At 50.4% G+C, this 25,236-nt stretch overlaps 1 long non-coding RNA gene across 1 annotated transcript; it reads left to right on the forward strand.

Moving 5' to 3' along the window:
• Positions 1-823: 823 nt before the first annotated feature.
• On the forward strand, positions 824-24,775 carry LOC147662129 (uncharacterized). The gene is made up of 3 exons (XR_015305970.1): positions 824-867; positions 7,905-8,094; positions 24,177-24,775. It is a non-coding gene; the product is annotated as an uncharacterized LOC147662129 (long non-coding RNA).
• Positions 24,776-25,236: the final 461 nt, after the last annotated feature.

Here is a 25,236-nt window from a genome sequence, read left to right on the forward strand (position 1 = left end):
CATCCTTATTACCGAGTATTCATTGCAGAAAAGTTTTTTACACAACAGAATTTAAAAATTCCTAAATCACCTAAACAAGTGTTCAAAGTAATAGTGATAACAGCCTTTTCATCAAATAGCATGTTACATTTCACAGCTGTTGAAAAGGCAAATTAAAAACATTTGCTGCCATTTCTGCGTTTAAATAATAAGTTAACACTTTTTGCCGCTTTTTACCCTGAGTGCCTGCCATGGATGTGCCCTTTATTAAGGTCCTAACTTAGTAGACCCTCTGGTTTGCCTGTGCATCCCAGTCTCCCATGTGTCATGCTGGTGTGTGTACCAGTACAGCGTGTGTGTGTGGGGGTGGGCTTGTTCCCCATTCTATGATCCCCGTTAATGCCGCTTTGGACCTGAGCATCTCCCCGGGTGAGTTCTGCTGCACGTTATAGCCTTTAGCTTCTTTCCTAATGCTACAATGTTGCCAAAAGCTGTCACTGCTGCCGGCTCTGAGGGTAGCCTAAAAGTTAGCAGGATTGCAACAAAGTTTCGCGCTTAAACAGGTTCAGGAAATAATGCGCGTTGTATCTATTGGCTTCTTTCTTAACGCTACAATGTTGCAAAAGGCTGTCACCGCCGCCGGTGTTCTATAATCCGCTGCTCCCATGATTGAGCGCCCCCCCTGTCATTGTGCGCATGCGCACCAATGGTGCGCATGCGCACATTAATTTTTATGACGTTTCAATACCCCGCCCATCAGGGACTGCACCCCCGGTTTGTGCGCACATGCGCATGCTCACATTAAGGTTTGTGCGCACATGCGCATGCGCACATTCATTTTCTACGTTGCCAGGAGGTGGACGCTCCTCCGTGAATGCGGCAGCCTAGGTAAGGATGGTCTCCCCTCCAGGCCTTGTACTTATGCGGCCCGTTTCCCTAGGCAGTGCCGCGGCCTCTCGTGGGTGGCAGATCCAACAGGCTCGCAGGTCGCGCTCCGTGGGAAGACGCCACAGTGGCGTCACTAGGGTGGTGCGGGGGTGCCTCTCGTGGGTGGCAGATCCGACAGGCTCGCAGGTCGCGCTCCGTGGGAAGACGCCACAGGGCGTCACTAGGGTGGTGCGGGGGTGCGGAGCTAGTTACTTAGATGTCCTACATTTATTTATGAATTTTTACATAGCGCGGACTTTACCCGGAGGCGTCAGAGCGCTTCACATTGGGAACAGAAATGAAACATAATGAGAAACATTACAGAAGAGCAGATTACTAAAACATACGTTACTTACATAAGGTAATAGTGACAATTGTGAGCAAACAAAAAACACGAGGCAACCGAAAAAGCATGCGTTGTAATTGCATTTGTTGTAACGTCATATGTTCCTCTTGGCTGGGCTATTCATGACATTTCCAAGCGCCAGTCAAATTTGTGAACAGATAATATGCCACAGATTTGGGCGTTCAGGTTATTAAGGACGAGCAATCTAAATCCGGCCATTCTGTGGGTGTCGAGTGGCTCTGTGATTTTGTCAGGTCCCGCCACACGCTTACTACTTACTGCTCCTGTTGCTATGATAATCCTGGATGTTCATACACAAAGTATTTCACTTAAATTGATTGAGGCCTGTGTACTTTTTCAGGAGAAAATCATATTTAGGAAAGTTTTGCAGGTGTGCACCTGGAAGTCTCTGACAGCCAGATGTTTTAAGGCATAATCTCGAAAACGTTCGTTAATTTGAAACACCGAAAATCTACACCCAAGTGACGTGGAACCCAGTGGATGAACATTTCTGGATTTTCTGTGAATGAGGTCCTTGAATATCCACATAGATACATTTACATATCAAAAAATCTAAATGCAGCTCGCGAACATAGCCTGTGGTTGTTCTCCTGCCCTTGAACACCTTATGTACATTCCTCGGCTCCGAGGTGTTGTATGTATGCCGTATATTATTCGTGTAAAATGTTAGAAGACAAGTGAGTTCAGTCAGTCAATAGTCAGTCCGCGGCATTGCACTTTTAAGTCGTTTCCAATTTCGGGCTGTTCGGTACATGGTTTAGCTCTCTTTTAAAGTTTAGTGTTTGTGTTCTATAGAAGAACACGAACCCTGCTAAACTTATAGTTTAAGTACTAATCCCCATATGATGGTATACGAGCAAACTACGGTTTCAAACTCCAGAGCCTGCAGCGACCGGCACCATATAATCTACAGTTGGCGCCAAAAAAAGTTTCATTCAGCAGTGTCTCCGGGATGCCTACAGGGGGATTTGCACAGAGCCATGCTGGAGGCTGATTGGTGCAGTGCTCTGTCGGACTTTACCCGGAGGCGTCAGAGCGCTTCACATTGGGAACAGAAATGAAACATAATGAGAAACATTACAGAAGAGCAGATTACTAAAACATACGTTACTGACATAAGGTAATAGTGACAATTGTGAGCAAACAAAAAACATGAGGTAGTAAAAATTGTGAGCAACCAAAAATACATGAGGTAGTAAAGGTAATAATGACAATTGTGAGCAAACAAAATACTTGAGGTAGTAAAAATTGTGAGCAACCAAAAATACATGAGGTAGTAAAGGTAATAGTGACAATTGTGAGCAAACAAAATACTTGAGGTAGTAAAAATTGTGAGCAACCAAAAATACATGAGGTAGTCAAAAGTGCACAATAGGAAAAGTGACAAGTGGGCAGTTATAAGAGAAAACAGAGTATAATTTGAGGTATAATACTGCAATAAGTGCTAGGCACAAGAACAGGCGTTACGTAGGCAAGGTGGCACTTGTGCAAGTATCAAAGGTAAAAACATGTGAGAGGTAGCAACCGTGGGTTACAAGGGCAAAGTGTTGTGTGCATGTTACAAAAGGGCACCGAACACAAGTACATGGAGAATACTGCAAAAAGGCAGACACTCCCACCACAGGAAAACACTGGGAAGGCACTCCCATGGTCATGGAAAGTAAAAAATATCAGTAGTGGGAAGTCTTCCTCCGAATAGCAAGAGGACGTGAATTACTTTTGGAGGTGTCTCTGGAGGAGGAGAACTTTGAGGTCCCTTTTGAAGGCCTGGGAGGAGGCGGTGGTCCGGAGCTCAGGCGGAAACGAGTTCCAGATTCTCACTGCGTTGCCTGAAAAGGATTGGGCCATTGTTCTTTCCTTCTTGAAAGTGGGAGGTTCAAGCAGTAGATTCTCGGCATTGCGTGAAGGTCTACAGCCTCCAGAGAGTTTCAGTTTATTCACCAGGTAGCGGGGAGAGGAGGAGTGCAAGGCTTTGTGGGTGATACAAGCGGTCTTGTAGATAGCTCTAGCCTCGAAGGGAAGCCAGCGGAGGGTGGATAACAACGGTGTGATGTGATCGCTTCTTTTGGCCCCATAGATGAAACGAGCTGCTGAATGGAAGACAGACTTAAGTGGGGACAGGTGAGATTTGGGGAGGCCAGTAACAAGAGAATTGCAGTAGTCTAGTCTGGAGAGGACCAGCGATTGCACCAGGGTTATAAGGTCCTGCTCCGGGAAGAAGCGACGGATTCCCCAAAGAAGGCGCAGTTGGTAGCGAGCAGATTTTGCAATAGAATTGATGTGGGGAGTTAGATTGAGTTTTTTGTCTAGAATGACACCAAGAGATTTTGCGCTGTCGACAATGATGGGTTTGTTGTTTAGTAGATTCATCTGATCCATCCATGATTGAACCGGGGGAGGAGAGAGTGAGGAGGAGAAGAGGAGGAATTCAGTTTTGGAGGGATTCAGAATTAATTGATGAGATGACATCCAGTTTTGAATGGAGTCAAGAGTAGATTTTAGGATGGAGAGATCATGAGTGGAGGCAACCTTGAGGTAGAGTTGAGTGTCATCTGCATAGAGATGATAGTGAATCCCGGATTTGCTTAGGAGGTTTCCCAGTGGTTCTAAGTAGAGATTGAACAGTGTGGGTGCAAGTATAGAGCCTTGGGGAACACCTTGACCCACCGCCACAGGAGACAAAAGACTGTTCGCTATTTTGATCATTTGAGATCTGTCAGAGAGGAAGGATGCAAACCATTTAAGCACAGTGCCCTCCATGCCCATTCTCTGTTGAAGAATATTGAGGAGGGTGTTGTGATTAACAGTGTCGAAGGCTGCGGAGAGGTCAAGGAGAATTAGCAGACAGGACCCCCCTGAGTCGAGTATCCTCAGCGCATCATCAACCACTTGCAGTAGGGCTGTTTCAGTGCTGCAGTTTTGGATGAAGCCGGACTGACAATTGTCAAGAAGATCATTGTCCTTGATGTGACGAGAGAGTTGTTTGGCTACACATCTTTCCGCTATCTTTGCAAGAAAGGGAAGGTTAGTGATGGGGCGGTAGTTATTGAGGTCATTCGCATCAGCAGTGGGCTTTTTCAGCAGAGGGGTGACCTGCCCAGTTTTGAAGGGGACAGGAAGGGAGCCTTGCCAGAGGGAGAGGTTGATCAGAGTGGTCCAACAGGGGAGGGAATGGGCATAGAAGTCAAAGGCAATGGCACTGGGGATAGGGTCAAGCGAGTGGTTGGAGGGCTTTGTTTCGCGTATGCATTTGAGAAGGGCATCTTCAGATATGGGGTCAAAGCTCTGCCAAATGGCTAAGGATTTGCGCTCCTCTGGAGGTGTAGGATGAGCAACCTGATCCACAAGTGATTTCACCTTTCCATCGAAGAAAGTAGCGAAATCCGCTGCTCTCTTTGTAGAATCCTCCACCTTGGAGGTTGGGGGAGAGCAGCTCGGAGTCTTGATGAGATCGAATAGTTTTTTGGGTCTATTTTTGGCGGAATCAAGGAGGGTTTTGAAGTGCGTCGCTTTCTCAAGGAAGATGTGCTTGTGGTATTTGGATCTTGCTGTGCGAAGCAAGGCTAAATTGTCAGTGGAAGGCAATTGCCTCCATTGCTTCTCCAGGAATCTTAGCTGCTTCCTTTCCTCATAAAGGGATTTGTTGAACCAAGGTGCTGAGGGAGTGGGCCTTATCCTTATCCTTTTGCTTTTGAGTGGAGCGACGTTATTAATTTCAGCTTCAAGAACTGTGAGGCATTGGGAGGTGAGATCGTCAACAGCTATGTTCGGGTCTAGCCTTGGAAGTGAAAGCAAAGCTGATTCACAGAGGGGACCGACATCAATGTTTTTGGCATCACAGAACCAGGAGATGGCCCTCTTGGGTTGGCCAAGAGTTATAGAGTGTGAAAGTTGAAGAGAGAATGGGATGAGGTGGTGGTCAGACCAATCTACATGAATAGGGGTAGTAGTAGAAAGCATGCCTGCTTTAGAAATAACAAGGTCCAGGATTGCGCCCTTAGAGTGGGTTGGTTCAGTGCAGTGTTGGATAAGATCATTTGCCGAGAGGAAGGTGGCCAGTGAGTTCGCAGAGGAGTCTTGTGGTGCGCCCCAGTGGAGATTGAAGTCACCCACGATGGTCTGATTGTCACTTTGAGAGTATTGGTCGCTGATGAAGTCTTTGAGATCTTCTATAAACGAAGAGCTACTGCTACAAGGCGGGCGGTAAATGATATGGAATCTGAGCGGTGAACGGTGTTGCAATTGAAGCTCAAGAGAAAGGCACCTGCTCTCTGACTCATCACAGCGCGGTCACGCGCCCTCCAGGGAGTGGACTGAGGTCGCGGAGACCGTGCGTGCGCCGCAGTGGTGAAACACAATACCTACGACGACATCAGACAGAGGCCACCACCTTCTTCTCTGTGATATCGCGTCGCAATTCGCCTTCGAATTTGGGATGCCAGGGACGACTGTGAGACCAGAGAGAAATAATATTTACATCAGATAGATGCCAAGTTTCAGAATGCTTATGTGTGAATTTTTTTTAATTTCAGTGTAATTATGAGTGACACGATTCGGCCACTCTTTCTCGCGAGCAAATTCAAGCAATGAAGACCAGGGTATTAGGGTCCACACTCTGCTCCTCAGTCAATCATAAGTCTCTTTGCTCGGTCGGTTGCAAGGCCGTCCATTTTAGTACCTTGCGAGAACCACTGAGCCTGTCGCCATTTCTTACATCCCTCCCTGATATAAACACTCCCCGATAATGCTCCACTCAGCCCTTGGTCCATCTACCAGGCCCAGAGGGCTGCCCAGGTCATGCCCAGGTCACTGTCCATCTGTCCCTGCATATACTTGGATTAAGGAGTCTGCTGTCCACATGGGTAAAGATTTGCGTATTAAAAAGGCAAGTCTCATCTGATGTGGTTAATGAGCATTTGCTCTGTTTTTTAAAGGAGGCATTTGATCCCACCTCTACTGCTCTCAACTTATAATACCTAGGAATTGGGGAGACATTCAAGAAAATAGTAGCGATGCAAGTGGGATTGGGGAGGGACACACGCATAACCACCCGTGGTACCCTGTTACTGCTCTCGTGTCCATGAGGATTTATACTGCTCAGATGCTGTCCCACCTTAACAGATGTATACTCTTCAATGGTGGTACTGCGAGAACATGCCCCTGCCCATTAAATTGCACACTCGTCAATAGCAGTAGTACCAGATGTTCTCCCACTAGCAGGCTGCATACTCTTCGATAGTACTATTGCCCAGACATTCTCGCTCCCAGGAGGATACATACTCCTCAACGGTGGTACTGCTCTGATGCTCTCCTGCCCATGACAAAGCAAGCATACTCCGATTTGAAAGGATAAATGCTGGATTTAGATCTCCGGACGGTGAGAGCCTAACTTAATAGCGGCCATTCACCAGTGTACCACCTAGCGCCTAAGAACTTAAAACCTGAAATTCTTAACGAGGCATAGCTCTCTCAGTGATTCCTATCATAATGTCGGTCTGATGTTTCCACTGCATCTAGTGCATATTTTAAGCAGGTATTGGCGATGCTCTTGCAGGGCCGGACTGGGAACCAGAACCGGCCCTGGCAAAGTGTGTTAAGAATACAAAACTATTGAGTGTTCTTAACTTCTTTATTCCGACCAACACGTTTGCTCCTAACATGGAGCGAAGCGGCAGTCAGCTCGGCGATCAGCTGGTAACTGTCATATGTGACAGTTATCAGCTGGTGACCTCACTGCTAAACGGTGTCCTCGCAGGGACACTGGGAAGCACGTCTAGTAAGGTGTCCTAGGAGGGACACAAGTATTATAAACACAACACATCCCCCTCCTTTGGGGGTGATGGGAACAGTAGAAACAGATAGAGAACATAAGGTTCCACTATCCACAAATGTAGTCCTTAAGTTTAGCTGGCGGTCCTAACAGTCTGCCGGTCCTGCTAATGTCCACCGGTCTCGCCCCGTCATGGGTTGGAACGACAGGTAGTCTGCGCCTTGCGCCTGCAGGTCTGGATGAAGGAACAGAACGGTCCGCTCGCTGGGTGTTTTCATGTGTACCTTAATCGCTCCCGTCCCCAGGGGTGGCAGGAAATTCAATGTCGGATTCGGTGTCAGAAAAATAAAGTCCTCCCTTACTCTATCGCCCTCACTCTATCTATCGCCCTGTTCTCTTCTCTTCTCACGTGCTGATCTGCTGCTCTCTTCCACCCCACCTCCTTCTTTAACTCCCTGTTCTTTTACTGTGCTGATCTGCTGTTCTTTCACCCCGCCTCCTTCTCTAACTCCCTGTTCTCTCACACACAACCACACCACACACAACCAAACCACACGCACAACCAGACCCAACCACACACATGTTTATAAGCATTTTATCTTCTTTATTTCTCAACTCACTAATGCAAATGAAAACCTGTACAGCAGTGTCCTTGCTGCAGTTTTCATAATTGTACCCAAGAAGTATCTACACCTACCAGAATGGCAACAACTGCTGCTTAGCCTACGAATTCCTTGACCACCCAACATTGGTTCATGGATTATGCCTGCCATTATTATAAAACTGTTAACACATTTTTGGACACCATGTAACTTGCCTTATCTGCGTACTCTCTGCTAATTTTATGTTATCAATTTGCAGGATTATGGCGGTATTCAGAGACCTGGAATTGTTGTCGACTACCAGAAAAGTCTGGTATTTGGTGGGCCTGCTGGAAGGTGGATGAAAAGAAAGATGATGCAATCGCTTAATAAACCCATTGGAGGGGCGTTTGTTGGCAAAAAACCTAAATTGAGAAAACCTGGATCAAATGGCAATGCGGTCAAAGAAGGTATGTTTCTAGATAGACAGCTTCTGTTTTTTAGGTTTCGCCTGGCGATCCGCTGCATAGCAGTGTTCGCGCAGGCGAAACCTTTTGTTTAGCAGTATGGGTGCTTTGTCCCGCCTGCTCTTCCATTGGCTAGCTCCATAAATGGAGGCTAGCCATTGAAAGGGACATCTGTCTGTTATTGCCCTCCAATCTATCTCTCGCACTCCCTCCCTCTATCTCTCGCACTCCCTCAATCTATCTCTCGCACTCCCTCAATCTATCTCTCGCACTCCCTCAATCTATCTATCGCCCTCCCTCTATCTATCGCCCTCCCTCTATCTCTCGCCCTCCCTCCCTCTATCTCTCGCCCTCCCTCCCTCTCGCACTCCCTCCGTCTATCTCTCGCACTCCCTCCCTCAATCTCTCGCACTCCCTCCCTCCCTCTATCTATCGCCCTCCCTCTATCTATCGCCCTCCCTCTATCTATCGCCCTCCCTCCCTCTATCTATCGCCCTCCCTCCCTCTATCTATCGCCCTCCCTCTCTCTATCTATCGCCCTCCCTCTCTCTATCTATCGCACTCCCTCTCTCTATATCGCCCTCCCTCTATCTATCGCACTCCGTCTATCTATCGCCTTCCCTCCCTCTATCTATCGCCTTCCCTCCCTCTATCTATCGCCCTCCCTCTATCTATCTATCGCCCTCCCTCTATCTATCTATCGCCCTCCCTCTATCTATCGCCTTCCCTCCCTCTATCTATCGCCTTCCCTCCCTCTATCTCTCGCACTCCCTCCGTCTATCTCTCGCACTCCCTCCGTCTATCTCTCGCACTCCCTCCCTCAATCTCTCGCACTCCCTCCCTCCCTCTATCTATCGCACTCCCTCAATCTATCTATCGCACTCCCTCCCTCAATCTATCTATCGCACTCCCTCCCTCTATCTATCGCCTTCCCTCCCTCTATCTCTCGCCCTCCCTCCCTCTATCTCTCGCCCTCCCTCCCTCTATCTCTCGCCCTCCCTCCCTCTCGCACTCCCTCCCTCAATCTCTCGCACTCCCTCCCTCCCTCTATCTATCGCACTCCCTCAATCTATCTATCGCACTCCCTCCCTCAATCTATCTATCGCACTCCCTCCCTCTATCTATCGCCTTCCCTCCCTCTATCTCTCGCCCTCCCTCCCTCTCTCGCCCTCCCTCCCTCTCGCACTCCCTCCGTCTATCTCTCGCACTCCCTCCCTCAATCTCTCGCACTCCCTCCCTCCCTCTATCTATCGCACTCCCTCAATCTATCTATCGCACTCCCTCCCTCAATCTATCTATCGCACTCCCTCCCTCTATCTATCGCCTTCCCTCCCTCTATCTCTCGCCCTCCCTCCCTCTATCTCTCGCACTCCCTCCCTCAATCTCTCGCACTCCCTCCCTCCCTCTATCTATCGCACTCCCTCAATCTATCTATCGCACTCCCTCCCTCAATCTATCTATCGCACTCCCTCCCTCTATCTATCGCCTTCCCTCCCTCTATCTCTCGCCCTCCCTCCCTCTATCTATCGCCTTCCCTCCCTCTATCTCTCGCCCTCCCTCCCTCTATCTCTCGCCCTCCCTCCCTCTCGCACTCCCTCCCTCAATCTCTCGCACTCCCTCCCTCCCTCTATCTATCGCACTCCCTCAATCTATCTATCGCACTCCCTCCCTCAATCTATCTATCGCACTCCCTCCCTCTATCTATCGCCTTCCCTCCCTCTATCTCTCGCCCTCCCTCCCTCTATCTCTCGCCCTCCCTCCCTCTCGCACTCCCTCCGTCTATCTCTCGCACTCCCTCCCTCAATCTCTCGCACTCCCTCCCTCCCTCTATCTATCGCACTCCCTCAATCTATCTATCGCACTCCCTCCCTCAATCTATCTATCGCACTCCCTCCCTCTATCTATCGCCTTCCCTCCCTCTATCTCTCGCCCTCCCTCCCTCTATCTCTCGCCCTCCCTCCCTCTATCTCTCGCCCTCCCTCCCTCTATCTCTCGCCCTCCCTCCCTCTATCTCTCGCACTCCCTCCCTCCCTCTATCTATCGCACTCCCTCAATCTATCTATCGCACTCCCTCCCTCAATCTATCTATCGCACTCCCTCCCTCTATCTATCGCCTTCCCTCCCTCTATCTCTCGCCCTCCCTCCCTCTATCTATCGCCCTCCCTCTCTCTATCTATCGCCCTCCCTCTCTCTATCTATCGCACTCCCTCTCTCTATCTATCGCCCTCCCTCTATCTATCGCACTCCGTCTATCTATCGCACTCCCTCCCTCTATCTATCGCCTTCCCTCCCTCTATCTATCGCACTCCCTCTATCTATCTATCGCCCTCCCTCTATCTATCTATCGCCCTCCCTCTATCTATCTATCGCCCTCCCTCTATCTATCGCCTTCCCTCCCTCTATCTATCGCCTTCCCTCCCTCTATCTATCGCCTTCCCTCCGTCTATCGCCTTCCCTCCGTCTATCTCTCGCACTCCCTCCGTCTATCTCTCGCACTCCCTCCCTCAATCTCTCGCACTCCCTCCCTCCCTCTATCTATCGCACTCCCTCAATCTATTATCGCACTCCCTCCCTCTATCTATCGCCTTCCCTCCCTCTATCTCTCGCACTCCCTCTCTCTATCTATCGCCCTCCCTCTCTCTATCTATCGCACTCCCTCCCTCTATCTATCGCACTCCCTCCCTCTATCTATCGCACTCCGTCTATCTATCGCACTCCCTCCCTCTCTCTATCGCCTTCCCTCCCTCTATCTATCGCTTTCCCTCCCTCTATCTATCGCCCTCCCTCTATCTATCGCCTGCCCTCCCTCTATCTATCGCCTTCCCTCCCTCTATCTCTCGCCTTCCCTCCCTCTATCTCTCGCACTCCCTCCCTCTATCTCTCGCACTCCCTCCCTCTATCTCTCGCACTCCCTCCCTCAATCTCTCGCACTCCCTCCCTCTATCTATCGCACTCCGTCTATCTATCGCACTCCCTCCCTCTCTCTATCGCCTTCCCTCCCTCTATCTATCGCTTTCCCTCCCTCTATCTATCGCCCTCCCTCTATCTATCGCCTGCCCTCCCTCTATCTATCGCCTTCCCTCCCTCTATCTATCGCCTTCCCTCCCTCTATCTCTCGCACTCCCTCCCTCAATCTCTCGCACTCCCTCTCTCTATCTATCGCCCTCCCTCTCTCTATCTATCGCCCCTCTCTCTATCTATCGCCCTCCCTCTCTCTATCTATCGCCCTCCCTCTCTCTATCTATCGCCCTCCCTCTCTCTATCTATCGCTCTCTCTATCTATCGCCCTCCCTCTCTCTATCGCCCTCCCTCTCTCTATCTATCGCCCTCCCTCTCTCTATCTATCGCCCTCCCTCTCTCTATCTATCGCCCTCCCTCTCTCTATCTATCGCCCTCCCTCTCTCTATCTATCGCCCTCCCTCTCTCTATCTATCGCCCTCCCTCTCTCTATCTATCGCCCTCCCTCTCTCTATCTATCGCCCTCCCTCTCTCTATCTATCGCCCTCCCTCTCTCTATCTATCGCACTCCCTCTCTCTATCTATCGACCTCCCTCCCTCTATCTATCGCCTTCCCTCCCTCTATCTATCGCCCTCCCTCTCTCTATCTATCGCCTTCCCTCTCTCTATCTATCACCTTCCCTCCCTCTATCTATCGCCCTCCCTCTCTCTATCTATCGCCCTCCCTCTCTCTATCTATCGCCTTCCCTCTCTCTATCTATCGCCCTCCCTCTATCTATCTATCGCCCTCCCTCTCTCTATCTATCGCCCTCCCTCTATCTATCGCCTTCCCTCCCTCTATCTATCGCCTTCCCTCCCTCTATCTATCGCCCTCCCTCTCTCTATCTATCGCCCTCCCTCTCTCTATCTATCGCCCTCCCTCTCTCTATCTATCGCCCTCCCTCTCTCTATCTATCGCCCTCCCTCTCTCTATCTATTGCCCTCCCTCTCTCTATCTATCGCCCTCCCTCTCTCTATCTATCGCCCTCTCTCTCTATCTATCACCCTCCCTCTATCTATCTATCTGTCTATCTATTGCCCTCCCTTACTCTATTGCCCTCCCTTACTCTATTGCCCTCCCTTACTCTATTGCCCTTCCTTACTCTCCTTTATCTATCGCCTTCCCTCCCTCTATCTATCGCCTTCCCTCCCTCTATCTCTCGCCTTCCCTCCCTCTATCTATCGCCTTCCCTCCCTCTATCTATCGCTTTCCCTCCCTCTATCTATCGCCCTCCCTCTATCTCTCGCCTTCCCTCCCTCTATCTCTCGCCTTCCCTCCCTCTATCTATCACCCTCCCTCCATCTATCTATCACCCTCCCTCTATCTATCACCCTCCCTCCATCTATCTCTCGCCTTCCCTCCCTCTATCTATCACCCTCCCTCCATCTATCTATCACCCTCCCTCTCTCTATCTATCGCCCTCCCTCTCTCTATCTATCGCCCTCCCTCTCTCTATCTCTCGCCCTCCCTCCCTCAATCTATCGCCCTCCCTCTCTCTATCTATCGCCCTCCCTCGCTATCTATCACCCTCCCTCTATCTATCTATCTGTCTATCTATTGCCCTCCCTTACTCTATTGCCCTCCCTTACTCTATTGCCCTCCCTTACTCTATTGCCCTCCCTTACTCTATTGCCCTCCCTTACTCTATTGCCCTCCCTTACTCTATTGCCCTCCCTTACTCTATTGCCCTCCCTTACTCTATTGCCCTCCCTTACTCTATCGCCCCTCCCTTACTCTATCGCCCCTCCCTTACTCTATCGCCCCTCCCTTACTCTATCTATCGCCCTCCCTCCCTCTATCTATCGCCCTCCCTCTCTCTATCTATCGCCCTCCCTCTCTCAATCTCTCGCCCTCCCTCCCTCAATCTATCGCCCTCCCTCTCTCTATCTATCGCCCTCCCTCTCTATCTATCACCCTCCCTCTATCTATCTATCTGTCTATCTATTGCCCTCCCTTACTCTATTGCCCTCCCTTACTCTATTGCCCTCCCTTACTCTATTGCCCTCCCTTACTCTATTGCCCTCCCTTACTCTATTGCCCTCCCTTACTCTATCGCCCCTCCCTTACTCTATCGCCCCTCCCTTACTCTATCGCCCCTCCCTTACTCTATCTCTCGCACTCCCTTACTCTATCTCTCGCACTCCCTCCCTCTATCTCTCGCACTCCCTCCCTCTATCTCTCGCACTCCCTCCCTCTATCTCTCGCACTCCCTCCCTCTATCTCTCGCACTCCCTCCCTCAATCTCTCGCACTCCCTCCCTCTCTCTATCTATCGCACTCCCTCTCTCTATCGCCCTCCCTCTCTCTATCTATCGCACTCCCTCTATCTATCGCACTCCCTCTACCTATCGCCCTCCCTCTCTCTATCTATCGCCTTCCCTCCCTCTATCTATCGCCTTCCCTCCCTCTATCTATCGCCCTCCCTCTCTCTATCTATCGCCTTCCCTCTCTCTATCTATCACCTTCCCTCCCTCTATCTATCGCCCTCCCTCTATCTATCTATCGCCCTCCCTCTATCTATCGCCCTCCCTCTATCTATCGCCCTCCCTCTATCTATCGCCTTCCCTCCCTCTATCTATCGCCTTCCCTCCCTCTATCTCTCGCCTTCCCTCCCTCTATCTCTCGCCTTCCCTCCCTCTATCTATCACCCTCCCTCCATCTATCACCCTCCCTCTATCTATCACCCTCCCTCCATCTATCTATCGCCCTCCCTCCATCTATCTATCGCCCTCCCTCTCTCTATCTATCGCCCTCCCTCTCTCTATCTATCGCCCTCCCTCTCTCTCTATCTATCGCCCTCCCTCTCTCTATCTATCGCCCTCCCTCTCTCTATCGCCCTCCCTCTCTCTATCTATCGCCCTCCCTCTCTCTATCTCTCGCCCTCCCTCCCTCTATCTATCGCCCTCCCTCTCTCTATCTATCGCCCTCCCTCTCTCTATCTCTCGCCCTCCCTCCCTCAATCTATCGCCCTCCCTCTCTCTATCTATCGCCCTCCCTCTCTATCTATCACCCTCCCTCTATCTATCTATCTGTCTATCTATTGCCCTCCCTTACTCTATTGCCCTCCCTTACTCTATTGCCCTCCCTTACTCTATTGCCCTCCCTTACTCTATTGCCCTCCCTTACTCTATTGCCCTCCCTTACTCTATCGCCCCTCCCTTACTCTATCGCCCCTCCCTTACTCTATCGCCCCTCCCTTACTCTATCGCCCCTCCCTTACTCTATCTATCGCCCTCCCTCCCTCTATCTATCGCCCTCCCTCCCTCTATCTATCGCCCTCCCTCTATTTATCGCCCTGTTCTCTTCTCTTCTCATGTGCTGATCTGCTGCTCTCTTCCACCCTGCCTCCTTCTCTAACTCCCTGTTCTCTTGTCTTCTCACGTGCTGAACTGCTGCTCTCTTCCACCCCGCCTCCTCCTCTAACTCCCTGTTCTCTTGTCTTCTCACGTGCTGATCTGCTGCTCTCTTCCACCCTACCTCCTCCTCTAACTCCCTGTTCTCTTGTCTTCTCACGTGCTGATCTGCTGCTCTCTTCCACCCTACCTCCTTCTTTAACTCCCTGTTCTTTTACTGTGCTGATCTGCTGTTCTTTCACCCCGCCTTCTTCTCTAACTCCCTGTTCTCTCACACACAACCACACCACACACAACCAAACCACACGCGCTACCAGACCCAACCACACACATATTTATAAGCATTTTATCTTCTTTATTTCTCAACTCACTAATGCAAATGAAAACCTGTACAGCAGTGTCCTTACTGCAGTTTTCATAATTGTAGCCAAGAAGTATCTACACCTACCAGAATGGCAACACCTGCTGCTTAGCCTACGAATTCCTTGACCACCCAACATTGGTTCTTGGATTATGCCTGCCATTATTATAAAACTGTTAACACATTTTTGCACACCATGTAACTTGCCTTATCTGCATACTCTCTGCTAATTTTATGTTATCAATTTGCAGGATTATGGCGGTATTTGGTGGGCCTGCTGGAAGATGGATGAAAAGAAAGATGATGCAATCGCTTAATAAACCTGTTGGAGGGGCGTTTGTCGGCAAAAAACCTAAATTGAGAAAACCTGGATCAAATGGCAATGCGGTCAAAAAAAGGTATGTTTCTAGATAGACAGCTTCTGGTTTTTAGGTTTCGCCTGGCGATCTGCTGCGCAGCAGCGATCGCGCAGGCGAAACCTTTTGTTTAGCAGTATGGGTGCTTTGTCCCGCCTGCTCTTCCATTGGCTAGCTCCATAAATGGAGGCTAGCCATTGGAAGGGACATCTGTCTGTTATTGCCCTCCTTCTATCTATCGCCCTCCTATCTATCTATCGCCCTCCCTCCCTCTATCTCTAGAGATTGGCTCGTAAGGGAGAATGCGGTTCCAAGTCTAGCCGGTGCCATTCAGCCGCCACTGTGTGGCTGGCACCAGAGGGTAGGTCCGACGACAGGGTATGTGTGGTCCGGTTAAACAGTTTTCGTTTAGCTGGCACCGATGGGTGAGGCGCACAGCCTGGGATGATGACGGGCTGGGTAGACTGGGTGTGTGCGCTGCTACCAGAGGGCGAAGTTCGAAGATTATGTCGCTGGCGGGCAGAGATGGGGTCTGATGGCCAGGGTGCAGCTGGCATACGTCTGTGGCTTTCACTCGATTATTGTGCACCCCCTGCCTGCCATGCTCTTCTGCGCTCTTCTCCCTGGCAGGCTACGGCAGCCAGGGCAATGCCTCATTGTCTTTTGGGAGTGGTTGGCAGGTTGGCGCTCTCTTGTAAACGCCAGGCGCGCCGCCCAGCGGCTGCTCTCTGAACTGCCTCCTGTTGAGTTCAGACGGAACCAGCCTTTCCCTTTTCTGCCTGAACCTGGTGCCCAGAGCAGGCGCCCGTGGCCCGCCCGCATCCATCCCCCCCGAGGCCTGGGCCGAGGCTGCGCCGGTGGAGCCGCATTCCAGAGGAGCCAGACCCGGCTGAGTGGGCCTCCAGAGACCCGGGGACCCGCCGTGCTGTAGCAGATAACTGTGTCGGGGAGGAAGCTGTGACCGTCCGAGGCACTGGTGAGTCCCGATCGCGCAGTTGTTGGGGACTGACTGCTGTGATCCTGGGCACCGCGGCTCCGACCGGGACTCCAGAAGGGGCGCCGCGCTAAACGTGAGTCTGTACCCGGAGCTGTGGTAAGCGATCCGGGAACCGGGGACTTCGCTGGGAGACAGGGACACCATTGGTGAGCGGCACATGAGGGATAGGGCAGAAGCAATGCGGAGCTGAGGAGGGGCGAAGTCCGGCCTGAACCCGCCCGCAAAGCCATTACTCCTGACATATCGGCTGCCGACCGTTGTTGTGAACTGTGTGCCGGTTGAACGCTGCTGCTCCCTGCTGCCCAGGTCCCCGGGTCTCCATTGCACTACTGGCCCTGCAGCCTAATTAGTCGGCACACTACCGCACTGCCTCACTACTTGAACTCCGGTGCCCGCCATTTTGTGCCTTGGTGCTGTCTTGCCTTTCACGCTGCAGCTACACAGCAAAACTGGGCAGTCTCGCCATTTGAGCTCTACACTTGGCCGGAGACTTGAACTGCACAGCTGCACCTTCGCCCCCCTTCGAGTCTCGAGGGGACGCCTGGTTTCCCTTGGGCGCGCAGGTATTGCGTCTGAACTGAGTAAATGGTGGTAAGTCGCTGAGGCGCCCTTGGGCGTCAAACTGAGGCTGCTGGCTCCATGCTCTCTTTGTGGCTGTGGTTAACTGACGTGTTTCGTGGACCCTGGGATGGGAGTTCCGCTGGTCACCAGGAGGTCAAACATTTGTTAGTAGCCACCCCGTGCATACGGGGGTGTACGCTGGGCGCACCACGCCTCATGGGGTGCTTCCCACTATCGCTGATGTTGGGGGTTTCGCACGCCCTGCGTGCTTTCTTTTGGGTTCTTTCACGACCTGATTGGGGGGTTGATGAGGGTGGTGGGTGGTGGGGGGGGGTTTTTGACGTTACAAGTTCTAGTTATTATCTGGTGCAATGTACGGCTAATTTGGACTACCTGTTTGCGCATTGTGTTGATTGTCATGATGTGTGGGCGACCTTCCTGCTATGGGGGGTGGGGGCGATCGGAGATAAAACAGTCTCTTCTACACCTGCTCGATGGGAGGGATTAAACTTTGGACTTGGAACATTAGAGGCCTAGGAGATTACAAGAAAGCTCGTTTAATGCATGGCATATTGTCAAGGCATAATGTAGACATTTGCTTCCTACAGGAGACTCATCTTAACTCGACCCCCTCGCCCAGGTTGAAGAATTCCAGATGGGCTCATGTTTACTCTGCTATCTATTCAAATTATGCGAGGGGTGTTGCTGTACTCATACGCAGGGGGTTGGATTGGCGGGAACATTCTCGCGTGCTTGATGTGGAGGGGAGATATGTCTTATTACACGGTTCCTTGCAGGGGCGGCCTATTGTACTAGCTGCAGTGTATGGTCCAAATGTGGACGACACAGATTTCTTCAGAGGGGTTTGGGCGGAAATTACATTACTGGACTGTGGGTCAGTTGTGTTGGGAGGTGATTTCAATATTGTACTGCATGATGAAATGGACCGTAGAGGCGTAAGCAGGCCGACACATATTAGAGCGCGACAGGCAGTCTTAGATGTGATGAAGGAGGGTATGCTTTCTGATGTGTGGAGAGCCAGGCACCCAGATGCCAAAGTGGGTACTTGCTACACTTGCCACAAGGCTACCTGGTCCAGATTAGACTTCTGGCTGGTGTCTCCGGAGGTTGCAACGTGGGTGACAAAGGTTGATATACTGGCCAGGTCGCTGTCAGATCACGCCCCATGCGGATTGGAGCTGCGACCCCCAAACGCTATTTACAGGCCATTCACATGGCGCCTCCCACCACACGCGCTCACGGACCCAGTATTTGTAGAAGAAATTAGAGACGACATAGTCCATTATTTTGCCGAAAATACTGGATCAGTCTCATCTGAGGCCATAGAATGGGACGCCTTTAAGGCTGTGATCAGAGGTCAGTGCATAGCACGGAAGGCGGGAGTCCTGCGTGCCATAAGGGACACGTTAGCTAAGCTGGAGGGGGAACTGAGAGACCTAGACGCTGCCTTTAGTGCTGACCCATCATTGGAGATAGCTGGGGCTCTGAAAACCAAGCTGCTAGCTTTTAATGAGGAAGCGGAGAGGGAAGTACGGTTCCTGGGAAAACGGGCAGAAGCACGCAGATATGGGGAGATATGGGGAGGGGGACAGGCCGAGCAGAACACTAGCTAGGTTGATAACTCCTTGCACACAATCCAATTACATCCACACCATATATGACAAGGCCGGGAACCTCGCGATGGGCCAAGAGGCAGTACTAGGCGCCTTCGCGGATTTCTATGCCTCCCTCTACACCTCCAGGCAGCCCACGATACCGCCCACTTTGCAAGCCTTTTTGGATTCCATAGCTCTCGTATGGTTTAACAATAACCACCGACAATACATGGACCTCACTGTCACGGTCCAGGACATACCCCAGGTGATAAAAAGCATGCCGGCCAACAAAGCCCCTGGCCCAGATGGCCTGACAACAGCCTTCTATAAAACCTATGTGGATGAGTTGGCGCCGAAACTGCATACAGTGTTTGTTGAGGCCCTCGAATTGAATTCCCTACCAGACTCCATGCGGGAAGCCCTAATAATTACACTCCTTAAACCTGATAAAGACGAGCTACACCTAGATTCCTATAGGCCCCTTTCTCTGATAAACATCGATGCTAAAATCTACGCTAAGGTAATTGCGGATCGATTGCAGCCTATGCTGCCTATGATTGCACTCCCTGATCAGTCGGGGTTTATCCCGGGCCGCGCAACATCACATAACCTCAGAACCATTTTTTCTGTTCTCCACTACTTGCATCCATCTGTACAGGCGGCGGTGGTGTTCCTTGACGCCACCAAGGCATTTGACTCCTTAGAGTGGCCTTATCTGTTTAAAGTTTTGGAACGGATGGGCTTTAGCCAAAACTTCATGACCTTGATTAAACTACTGTACACGGAACCTAGAGCTAGGGTGAGTGTCAACGGTCTCGTGTCTAAGCCCTTCCGAGTCTCCAGGGGGACAAGGCAGGGATGCCCTCTGTCACCCCTCCTCTTTGCCATTGCAATGGAGCCGCTTGTGGCTCGGATAAGACAACACCACACTGCAAGGGGCATCGGATTTAGCTCTCGGAGCTTACTAATCTCGTTATAAGCGGATGATGTCACCCTATACATCATCAATCCCAAGGACAACATGAATCCACTACTTCGGGAATTCGTGAGATTTGAGGGCCTAGCAGGAGTGTCCATTAACTGGTCTAAATCGGTTGCCTTCCCCTTGACGGACGAGACTAATCGCCCGGCTCCGGACTACCCTTTGAGGTGGGAGACGGACGCTGTTAAGTATTTGGGAGTCTGGGTCAGTCGGGATGTGCAGGAGTTGTGGACACTAAATTTCGGGAGGGCGGTAGACTGGCTGGAGGGGAAAATTGAGGTCTGGAACAAACTGCCCCTTTCCCTAGTCGCAAGGATAGCCTTAGCAAAAATGGTGGTTCTCCCCAAATTCTTATATTTGTTTGTGAACGTACCGCTACCAATGACAGCACACTTTCACGCTCGTGTTCGCTCACTATTGCTGAAATTGGTGTGGGCTGGTGGGCAAGCGAGAGTCTCCTGGGACCTACTCACACTACCGCTCCGACAAGGAGGTCTCGGTGCTCCTGATCTGAGGCTTTACTCCCTCTGCGCCCAAGCGCAATTTCTGCACTTCTGGGCCTTCCCTACTCCCTATCAACCGCATGTGGCGGTTGAACTGGCCGTGGTCGCCCCTTTGCCGCTGCGAGTGGCTCTATACGGTAAGGTCTCCTGCCCGTCGCGAGAAGTGGATACCGTGGAGATGATCCGCTGGGCTTGGCGTGAACTGCAGAAGAGAGCGGGTCTCTCTTTGCTTTATGCTCCGGCCATCCCCCTTCGGGGTAACCCGATGCTGCCTTGTCTCACCGCCAGGGGAGACGTCCTCACGATCCGGGGAAAAGGGCTGCACACATTCGCTGATTTATATCCGGATGGTACCTTCATCGAGATGGACACGAACGAGGATGTCCTGCCAGAATCTTTCGCGGACACGCTACTGTACCATTCCCTCCGTGAATCCTGCAAAAAGATAGGACCCCACTTCCCAGAGGAGCCATGCACACTAGACGCCCTCCAGAATCTGCTTTCACGGCCTTCCCCCAAAAAGCTGGTATCAAGACTATATAACTGCATGCAGGAGCAGGCACCGATCACTGAGGCCATGGCCAAACAGGCATGGGCCGCGGATCTGACTGATCAGCTAACGGATGACATCTGGGAGTACTGCTGTAAGCAACTCACGGCACTGTCTCCGAACTATCGACTGCGGCTCATACATTTCAAGTTCCTACACCGCTATTACCGCACGCCGACATTGTTACACCGAATGGGCATCCGCGCAGATGCCTCCTGCTGGAAATGCGGAGGGGAAGATGCGTCCTTTCTCCACGTGGCGTGGAGCTGCCCCAAACTGGATTCATACTGGTCGGAGGTTTTTACAGCCATAAATCAAATTACGCATAGGAATGATACACCAACTCCTCTCCTGGGTTTGCTAGGTTATGTTAAAGACACTGAACCCTGCGACAGGAAGCTACATGCCCTACTCCTTCTCTATGCCAAACGACAGATCGCGCTACATTGGGGTAGGAGGGCTCTCCCCTCATTCACGGGGTGGATTAGAGATGTAACATATGGCCATACACAACTGACACACTACTGGGAGACTATGCCCACCGCTTCCAGACCTATTGATATCTGGGACCCGTTCATACAGTGGGCTAGAGAACGTGAGGGCTCGGACACCCTGGGGAGATCACCGGATTCAGGTGTTTCAGATGATATGGGCTGACTGTGTTCATTACGTGATTGAATGCTTGTTGCTTGTCAGCCCTGAGGTAGTGCGGACCTGCCCTGTATTGTCACACGCACTAGCCATGCAACCCCATTGGCCCTGCATATGCCGCTGACCCTATCCCCTCAGACCCTCCTGCGGCCCCAGACCTCGGCGAATAGCCCCACTTATCCTCCTCCTCTCCCCCCCCCCTTCCTCCCTCCCCCCCCTTTTTTTTATTCTCTCGCCTACATGTGGAGGAGGTGGCAATCGCCACACCATCACCCTTATCGCGACTCGCCTTTACTCATGACACTCCAGCACAGGTCCGCGCAGCCCTAAGGACGGATGATATGTTGCATAGCAATTCTATGTACTTGCACCGCAGTTTGCTGTTTTAGTTTTTTTGACTGTTGGGGGGGTATGTTGGGAGAAAACAGTGCTGCTGGACGTATCCTTCCTACTGGCCGCCGCGGCGGGTTATTGACCGCTGTTCGCTCCAAGGCGACCTGGTTGCTTCCTGATACATCTGCATGTCTGCGACACTGAGAGAAAAGTAAGATCACTTATGCGCAGGTGTTGTACTGCTCACGACCACGTTACTACTGTTTTATATATATCACTGGGAGTGCCAGCTCCGGCTGGACGATAGCCCTCGGACTGTTTTACTGACCCTTGTGCATTGTATACCTGATAGCGGCCTGCCTCCGGGTTGTTGGCGTGACGCAGTGTACATCATTTGTCTCTTTAATACAGAATAAATGTCTTACACCAAAAAAAAAAAAAAAAAAAAAAAACGTTTTACAACCCACTGAAAATGCCAAAGGTTCCAGGGACGTTAGTTTCATTTTTACCCACACAACCATAGAAAAGTTAGCACTTATAATTTTAATAGGTTTTTTAAAAAAAGCAATTGCCCATGAGGGAGTCCCCCCATGTGTCCTATAGGTTCAGGATACCTGTATCCTGACTCGTGTTTTCACACTGTCAAACCCCCAATCTTCCAGGGTATTGGTGAGCTGCCAGTAGATTCAGAGCTATCCGTTGGAGATGTCTGCTTTAAATATAAATGTAATCCAGCAAATTCTTTATTGGTATTTCTAGTAAGTATATTTCTGTTGCAGTCTTGTATTCAACCAGAAATATGGCCATTCTGCAGTTCTACTTAAAAGCGAATTTCACACCACACATGGGTAACCCTTCAGCCACAGGCATAAAAGCATCAACAGCTTACGTTCTCTTTCAATAAAACTTCTCAATCTGCCCAATCTACCTTCTCTTTAGGAATGCTGGAAATCTCACTGGATGGAAAGCAATTTCCTTCAGCTGAACGCTGCAAAAACTGAGGTTCTGCTCTTTGGAGATGCCCCCTCCTCTGGTCACCTTCCTGGTGGCCCCCAGAACTAGGCACACCCCCGACCCCGGCAACCACAGTCAAAAACCTCTGTGTTCACCTTCAACAGTCCCTAAACATGAAGAAACACGTTACTCACACAGTCTAATCCTGCTTCCACACCCATGGCTTACTAAGGAAAGATTTTACTTATCTCCCCGACACAACAAGGAAAACCCTAACACAGGCCCTGATACCAAGCAAGCTGGACTATTGCAACGCCCTATTGATCGCCGCAAATGAGTCCTCCTTAAACCAATTGCAAATGATACTGAACACAGCCGCCTGCACGGTTCTGAATGCTCCCCCCAGATCAGCTTCCTCTCCCCTCCCTCATCAGCTACACTGGCTGCCAATACGACAGCGCGTGAAATTCTAGATCTGCTGTCTCACACACAAAGCTATCTGGGGCAATGGCCCTCCCGATGTAGTAGAGAAACTTCGCCGCTATTACCCGGCTCGGACTCTGCGCGCCAGCTCCCAATCGCTCCTCAAAAGCCCCAACATAAAAAAGGCTAGACCCGGAGGCAAGTCCTTCTCGCACCCTTCATCTGGAATCAACTACAGCTGGCCCTAAGACAGTGTTTGGACCATCTTAAATTCAGAAGACTCCTGAAAACTGCCCTGACAGAGTGAGGGAGTGAGAGTGGGAAAGGGAGGGAAAGGAGGGAAAAGGAGTGACAGAGTGAGGGAGTGACAGGGGGAAAGGGAGACAGTGAGAGGGAAAGGAAGGGAGGGAAAGGGAGTGAGTGAGGGAAAGGGAGACCGAGTGAGGGAGTGAGAGAGGGAAAGGGACAGTGAGGGAGTGAGAGGGAAAGGGGGGAGGGAGTGAGAGAGGGAAAGGGAGACAGGGGGAGGAAGACAGACAGAGGGAGGGGAACAGAGTATGGGAGAGGTAGGGAGAGTGAGGGAGGGAGACAAAGAGAGAGCAAGAGATGTGTGTATCCCGGGTCTGGTGGCTCAGTGGACGAAGGTGTCCGCTGCAGGGACCAGTGATCAACCTCATGGTCAGTTGTGTATTTTTTTGTTGCTCTAGCCCTGCCACCTCCCCCACTGACCCCGCCCCCACTGGTGCGGCCCTCGGACACAAACCACAGTGTAAATTTGGCCCCTGAGAGAACGTTTGTGAGTACCCATGACCTATGCTGTGCTTCCAAGCGCTGAGATACCCCCCTGGGGGTGATTCAAGAGCTATACAAATTAAATAAAATCATTAATTAAATCAAACAGGTACACATGCTGCAAACTGATAAGTTAATGACCATCAACAATTAGCTTGCAGCCTGTAATGCTGTGGATGCACTTCCACCCTTCCTGCCTCCAGGGCTCACACTGCATATTGAATGTTCAGATCTGTTTACTCCTTCCTCAGCTTTGCAAATAACACTTCTTCCGTACTGAGTTTCACCCAAAAAAAATTGTAGTTTCGCAGGAAATTAATTTCTTGGAAATGTGATGCCCACCCTCAATATTCCAGTCACCGCCCCCTCTGTACAAGGACTCCTCAGAGCTCATGGGCGTTCATAGACATGGCATGGATTTTTCCATCCTATGGCCTGTCTGGACATACTCTAAAATTTAGAAGTCCTGCATATGTTCTCCCCGTTGTAAGATGCCTTTTCTAATAATACATTCTTTCTGCTTTTTTGTGATCTGAAATCTGAGTTCTTTACTTGCACTGTACACAAGACTTTTGCTGTTACTTTTGTACTAGTTAGTGTGCATTTGTTCTGCAAAATTTTGCTAAAGATGGTTTAAAACTTGTGTTTACTTTTAGGGTGAGAATCCCTTTGAAATCGTTGAACAAACAGGAGAATCGGTAGTTGAGGAAACAACTGATGCGAATGATGAAGACAATGAGCAAAACGAAAAGGAGGACATTGATGGTGAAAACGATGAAAATGAGGAGCAGATAATGTGGAGGCAGAAAGTGCAGATGCGGATGATGCTGCTGACCCAAATGATTACTCTGGGGACTTAACCACCACTGATGAAAACTAGTTGAGAAACTGCCCTGAAAGACCAAACACTTTAGCACACTGCATTGGTGGACTTAAAGAACAATTTTCCGCAAAGTTGAGCAGTTCGTTCACCCTGCATGCATTCCACTTCTGTTTTAATTGCCTATGGGCAAACCGGTTTTATGTTTTGTTTTTTTAGTATATTACACACAGCAAATGCTTCAGTATTCTTCCAGTGTAAATTGATTTGTTCATGGTTATGTTTTGAGTAATTTTGAGCAGTTGGAGTTCTAAACATTCCAATGTGAATTTTTCCAGTTTTTAGCGCCCAATGTAGTGTTGTATATAATTCAAGCTGTTGTAGCAAAGAAACCCTGATTATGTCTTGCAGTAATAAAGGCTTACAACAAGATTATACACTTATTTTGCACCTCTCCTATGTGGTACTGTCTACCTCAAAGAAGGGGTACACTCAAGGTGGTGTTTTATGCCCGGAGGTAGCGCCCCAGGGGGGAGCACTCGCCTGTTTAATGCTGATCAAAGGCTCTTTGCTGAGGTGTGAGATTGGAGAGGGTGCCGAGGGTATTCTGGGTGACGAGGTGTCACTGTAAGGCCTGGTAGCCTCTACATAATCAGCAGAGGTGAGGATGGAAAGAAACATCCGCTCTGCCTATGGGGGCCTTGTGACACCAGCTGGGTGATTCACCCACCGAGGTGTTCCTTTCTTGCTTTAAAGCGTTCGATTTGTTTTGTGTTTTTTCTGCACTTTTATTTAGCGCGAACTCTATCGGAAGGTATTGCAGCGCTTTAAATAAACACTAGTTACATCACACAAGGTCACTTTTTAAACAAGAAAAACAAGCATTTTCGGAAATT

This window comes from Lissotriton vulgaris, unplaced genomic scaffold (genome assembly GCF_964263255.1).
Source record: "Lissotriton vulgaris unplaced genomic scaffold, aLisVul1.2 SCAFFOLD_657, whole genome shotgun sequence".
Classification (NCBI taxonomy): Eukaryota; Metazoa; Chordata; class Amphibia; order Caudata; family Salamandridae; genus Lissotriton; species Lissotriton vulgaris.